This window comes from Eptesicus fuscus, chromosome 15 (assembly GCF_027574615.1).
Source record: "Eptesicus fuscus isolate TK198812 chromosome 15, DD_ASM_mEF_20220401, whole genome shotgun sequence".
NCBI lineage: Eukaryota > Metazoa > Chordata > Mammalia > Chiroptera > Vespertilionidae > Eptesicus > Eptesicus fuscus.
In genome coordinates this window covers 28879558-28886004 of record NC_072487.1, presented here as the reverse complement: position 1 = coordinate 28886004, position 6447 = coordinate 28879558, and the positions used below count along the sequence as shown (strand labels likewise).

Here is a 6447-nt window from a genome sequence, read left to right as displayed (position 1 = left end):
GGTTGGAGAGGCTTCCTGGAGGAGGCGGCGTTTGGATTTAAGGCTTGAATGATGCAGGGGATGTTGACACTGGTAACGACATAGATGGCCAGGCCCTCAGGGACAGGAAAGGTAACAGTCAGCTATGGGCAGAGTGTCCGCGGTTTGAAGGAAGTTGAGAGAAATGAAGATTGAAAGCAAGACTAGGATGTGCTTTGGAGGGTCCTGAAGGTCAGGCAGAAGAGCACCAGGCATCCCGTGGCTGGTGCTAGCTCTCATGGACAATGGCAGGACTCTAGATCCAAAAGTGGGGTGGGAGTAGCGGTCTATGCGTGTTAGGTGTTACTTCTCTCCCCTTCTGTCCATTACCTAAATGCCCTGGTATCTGGGATTAATTTATCTTCTACAATTGAAACTTTGTAGTCTGGAGTGGAGCCAAGCCTCCTGCTTGCTCCGTGGTGGCAGCCATTTCTGTTGGAATTTATGTATCTTCTATAATTGAAACTTTGTAGCCTGGAGCAGAGGCCAAGGCAGGCCAGGGCTTCAGAAGCTTGGCTTCCTCCATCGCTGCAGGCAACCCTAGCCTCCTGCTCTTTCCAGCTCCGTGGCTGCTGCCATTCTGTTTGGATTTATTTATCTTCTATCATTGAAACTTTGTAGCCTTGAGTGGAGGCCTAGGCCGGCAAGGGCAGGCGGAAAGCTTGGCTTCCTCCATTGCCGGGGAAACCCAAGCCTCCCTCCTGCTCTCTGTGGCCATAGCCATCTTGGTTGGGTTTATTTGCATATTTGCTCCTGATTGGCTTGTGGGCATGGCTTGTGGGTGTAGCAGAGTTAGGGTCAGTTTGCATATTACTCTTTTATTAGATAGGATTGTAACAAATGAAAGCTGCTGGAAGTTGGGCATTTGCTCAAGGTCACACAGCTGGTAATGATGGAACTGGATCAGAACCCAGCCCTGTGCTTTTTGTTTATTTGCACTTAATTCCCTCCTTCAAGTCAAGACCAGCCCTTCTTTTATAGACTCACTGAACCCAAAGATGAGTGCAGAGCCAGAGTTTGAAAGATTCCTCTGGGGCCCCTGACTCTCAGAGTGGGAAGCTGGGAAGACCAGACTGGGTTGGGCAACAGGGTCAACTTCCCTGGAGTCAGGCTGGGGCTCAGTCCCTTCCCAAGCTCAGGAATCCCTACTAGGACCCTCTGACGTCCTACTTCTGGGGACAGAGCCCAGAAAGGCAGATGGTGGCTGCCTGTCTCCTGCTGGGTTTATGCAGAGGGCCCCTGGCTCTGCTCTTGGCTTTGCGATATCTAGCTAGAGCAGGAACTAGGCATGCTAATGCTTTCTAACTCATAAGGGGACTGCTCTCGGGGGCTGTGGCCTCTGCAGCTCTAAGTGGATACTGGCTGAGGTTTCTGGCATGGCCAAGGGTGCCTTTCAGCAGAGACAGTGGCTCTGAGTTGTTCTCCCCTCAGTTCCTGCGTCAGGGTGTGGGTGGGAGTCAGGGATGCAGACTCCTCATGGTAATTCCTGTTCCCTCACAGGAAACCTGGCCACACAGGCTTACGAGTCAGGGGATAAGTAGGTAATTAGACAGGGTTTCTCCCCACCTCTTATCATCGTGTCTACAATTTCATTACTAGAAACCTATATAATTTCTGCCTTTTGGAAAGTCCTATTAAAATGCATATCCCCCTGGCAAAGACTATATTTTAAGTGCCTATTATCTGACTTCTCAGCTAGGAATATTTGAGTGAGGAAATTATGGAAAACCTACAGTAAGAACTTTAGGGGGATAGGATGGAGGTGGGTTGGAGGAACTGGGTGACTAGTAGCAACAGGAGTGGAAGGGGGACATTGGGGAATTTCAGGGCACTTAGGGACAGCTTGGGACAGGTTCCAGAGTTTAAATAAAATAAAACACAATCCTCAAAAACGTTACCAAGCCAGGGATAGGTAGGGAATTCATTTATCTATTCCTTCATCCATTTATCCATCCATCCTTCAACCCTATGTAATCGGTTGTGCCCAGTACTATCACTTCCCTCTAGAAGTTTCCCATCTGGTGGGAAAAGATATATGTGAAAATGACCTCCAAATAAGGTAGTAAGTATCAATGCTCACAAGACAGGGACAGATAAAGGGCTGTAGGAGTTCTGAGGTGGGCAAGCCCAAGGACACTGGGCAAAGCTTCCTGGAGGAGGTGGCATCTGAGCTGGGCCTTGAAAGAGTGGGTAGGACTCAGCATATGGAGGCAACAAAGGACATCTGGACATAGGAAGGGCATAGGAGAGGGCAGGAGGCAGGAAATCACAGGGTATGTTGGGGAGATAGGAAGTGGCCTGTGTGGCTTCACAGAGCTTGTGAAGAAAAGATTGGAGATAAAGGTGGAAAGGCCCTGGCCTTGACTCCACGGAGCCCTGAGGCTTTGGCTCAGAGTGGACACTGTTCCCAGAAGAGCTGTTGCTTCGCTCTTAGGCCTGAGGAAGCTTGGGAAGGGCTAGTGATGGTGGCAGGGCAGTGTGAGTCAGAGAGTGCAATGGACAGGGCTGAGGCGAGGGCTTAGAGTTAGGTAGACCCAAGCTTGTCTTTTTGCTTTGCTGAGAAATTTAGAGCAAGCTATTTGGCTTCCTGTGCCTTCAATTCTTTTTTTTTTTTTTTTCTCTCTTTTTTTTTTAAGAAAAACATTTAACATAAAACTAGGCCAAAATGTTTTTAAAATTTTCCAGGACTAGAGGCTACACCCATGGCACTCTCCAAATTTTTTAGCGCTTGAGTTCCAGAAATGGCAGATACAGTATCCATAGCTGTAGATGGATGCATGCTGGCCCACATTATAGCATGAATCTATTCACTTATATGTTTATTTTCTGACTAGAGGCCCAATGCATGAAATTCGTGCAAGAGTAGGCCTTCCTTCCCCCGGCTGCTGCCATCAGCTCCCCTCTGGTACCTGGGACCCGGGCTTCCCTCATAGCCCTGGCTTTGTACAGAAGGTCATCCAGAAGGACGTCTGGTCTAATTAGCATATTGTGCTTTTATTATTATAGATTCAGGATGGGGACTTGGAATACTCCAATATGTAGAACAGGACCTACAACATAACAGATGCTAAAAACTTATTTGATATATGAACTAATATGTGCTTGGTGTATGCATGTATCTGTGTGGATGCTTAGGGGGGAAAGGTCTACAAAGAAATGTACCAAATGTTGATAGTGATTATATCCCAGCAATGGAATTACGTGTGGTTTCTCACTGTCTTCTTTATCCTTTCCTCAGGGCATAGATATTTTAATAATATATTATTTTTACAAAAATGAAAGTATTTTGGAGTCAGATAAAGCTTAGACTGAATTTTAGCTCTTCTCTTTACTTGCTTTGTAGCCTTAGGCAAACTTATTAGCCTCTCTGTGTCCCTTTAAAATAGAGATACTATCTATTTCATCGGGCTGTGGTGAGGATTAAATAAAATATGTATGTTGAAGCTTGGTGCAGTACCTGCCTGAGAGTAAGCCTTTAGTACATAGTACTGCCTCTTCATTATTATTGTTTTTCTTATTCCTTTTTGAGGGGAGGGAGATCACCAGGATGTAAATAAAGGCCCCCAAGCCTTAGACCCTATGTTTAATCTCAAGTGTCCTTTCCTGATGGTGGGCAGGAGGGAGTCACTGGGCTCCCAAGACAGTGCAATGTGGTGAGTTTATGAAGGACAAGCCAACCAGTGCCATTCACATCTCAATAAAGACCCATCATTAATATGAAATTAAATCTTTTAAGACTTCTAGACCCTTATCTGTTTTATTATGGATTTTAGCAGTAAGATGGACTGGGTGGGTAGGAAGACGAGGGAGGGAATCCTATTCTCTATACTTCTCTGGCTGGGATTAGTAGAAACCCAGGCGAAAGAATGACTGAAGCCCTGGGAGCCAACAGCGTGAGCTCCAGGGTCTGCTGGAGGGAAGAAGGCTGCAGGGGAGCGGGTCAGAAGCTGTGTGTCCACCCTCGGCCAAGGGCCAGAGCCAGAAGAACTTCTTTACCTTGGCCCAGAGACTTGGGGGCATGAGCTCCAATCTCAGCATGCCATCTTTTAGCTCAAAAGGCAGAGGGCAGATTTTCTAGTCATAGATTTGTGGTATTTATCTTGGTCAAAACTTTCCTTCTTGTCCATCACAGTGATGAACTTCATTGCTCACCTGCTCGCTTTCCAGAAAGCCCACCAGAGAATGTCTCAGGCAATGACTCAGTTGTTAACTATGGTAACTTCTGGCCTGAATCCTGCTACCTCCCACTATGGGAGGTTCGCTTAAATTAACTTAGAGTGAAGCCTGAAGGTCCTGCTTTTTCTCTCTCCTTTAAAACTGAAACAAGCTTTAAGACAGGCAGCTCCCGCCCCCATCCTCTGGCCTATCCTCATTCCTGTAGGATTTTCAGAGCCATTCTAAGCAGAAAATGCCTGAGACCTCAAACATAAGAGTAGCAACAAATTTTGTCATTGACTAAAATTTCTGATTAACCAAGTGTTTTAAGATCCCAAAAGAGATCTCTTCCTGAGCCTTGAACCCCAAATGTTTCTCCTTAGTCCTAATCAAAAGCGGATAAAGCCTTTGTTTCTGGTTCCCTCGAGGCACTCCCAGTGATCTCTCAGCCTTTTGAGTGCTCTTCTTGATGGAAAGGAGAGAAGGCAAGGAAATGAGTTTTTCCTCCTAGGCCTTTAGGCCAGAGGTCCAGGAATATCTCTCATATCCATACCTTAGTACCATGTCTAATGCAGCTACCCCAGCTACACCTGATTGGACCAGAAGTGGGGACCTGACCCAAGAGCAAGTAAACATTTGCTGGCCAGTGGCCTGTGAAGTGCTAGAGACTCTGTCCTAATATAAGGTGACCAGATTCTTTCCAAAAATAGGGACTTTTTTAAAACGCCGTGGGACGCGGGACAAATTGTTAAAAATCGGGACTGTCCCGCCAAAAGCGGGACGATCTGGCCACCTTATTAAGGAAAGAGCAGAGCAGGAGTTGGCAATGAAGACGATCTAAGGCTGCAAGTATGCACCTCACAAGCCAAGACGGGTCATTAATCAGCTGAAGTTGGGATAAGTTAAATTTACGAGAGAGCAAAAAACATAATATACTGAGGCAGTTGCTGGGTCATTAGAAGAGGAGCGGATATAAATGGACATAAACACTGTCACTGGGACTCAGTTGTCCTCAGTGGAACTGATTGTGGGCTTGCGAGTTTCCTAGTCATAACTCTGAGTAACACCATAAATTGACATGTAGTGGAGAGACGGAAGCTAGTTTTGCCAGGTTTTTTCCCAGCAATCCTTAGACCAGGGGGTGCCAGTGTCCCCTGTGGCCTCCGTCTTCCCAGCGAACATCATAGCACATCCTTAGTGTCCGAAACCAGTCTTGGCAGCCTGGCTCTTCCCTGACCTCGGTGGCCATCGGTAAAGCTACTTCCCATGGAGCCTTCCCCCTCACCTGGAGGCTCACATGAAGGTGACATTAGAGGTAGCCTCCTTTTCCCCTGTTTGGCATGCGCACTTCTGGTCTATATTGAGTCACAGCCCCACCATTAGACAAGCACGTTCTCCTCCCTTCATGTGCTCCCACCTTCCTTCGGGGGGAAGCCCCAGTGGATTCACAGCCCAGCCAAGCTCGTTTTATTCATTCATTCATTCATACATTTATTTTTTTAAATATGGAGCGCTTCACAAATTTGTGTGTCATCCTTGCTCAGGGGCGATGCTAATCTTCTCTGTGCCGTTCCAATTTTAGTGTATGTGCTGCCGAAGCGAGCACAGCACGTTTTACATTTGGTAACAGAACCCCCTGAGATTATGTGTGAAAGGAGGCTGCAGAGATCAAATCTCCTCAGACACTTTGCTTTATATTGAACCTTGGTTTTTCCTCTGGCTTCTCTAGTTTTTGTCTTTGATTATGTCCATAGACTAACGCTAGAAGTTGTGGCCAAGAAGGATTTCAAGAGGGTAATTGGAAGTTATTTTATTTCTTAAAAGAAACATTGTCCTAAATGGGAGATGATGAAATGATTATAGGATTTCCTCTGGTTCTAAGATTTTTAGGAGTACACATAAAAACGATCTAAATCTTTTAAAAGCCAAAGAAATGCAAAATTCAATCGGTATAGCAGCGTGGATAGATGTGGCAAATTTGCCTGAAGAGATGAGAGAATTGAGAAATGGTCCCTCTCATGAACACATGGGAATTCAAGTGTCCCATCAGTGCTGTGGCAAAAACTCAGTCATTGTCCCACGAGGAACCTCTTCTGTAGTTAATAAATCACAGCAAGAAAGGACACAGCAACCCCAAAAACATTTGGGGAGACAATCCCAAAATTGTTCGGGATTATATAGTTTGAATCTTTTAACCTCAGATATATAATTCTGAGTAGAATTTTGAAAGAAAACTAAAAACACATTATTAATATTTTTTTGCATTAAGGAATC

At 45.7% G+C, this 6447-nt stretch overlaps 1 non-coding gene across 1 annotated transcript; it reads right to left on the bottom strand.

Moving 5' to 3' along the window:
* Positions 1-5672: 5672 nt before the first annotated feature.
* On the bottom strand, positions 5673-5779 carry LOC114232775 (U6 spliceosomal RNA). The gene has a single exon (XR_003618874.2). It is a non-coding gene; the product is annotated as a U6 spliceosomal RNA (small nuclear RNA).
* Positions 5780-6447: the final 668 nt, after the last annotated feature.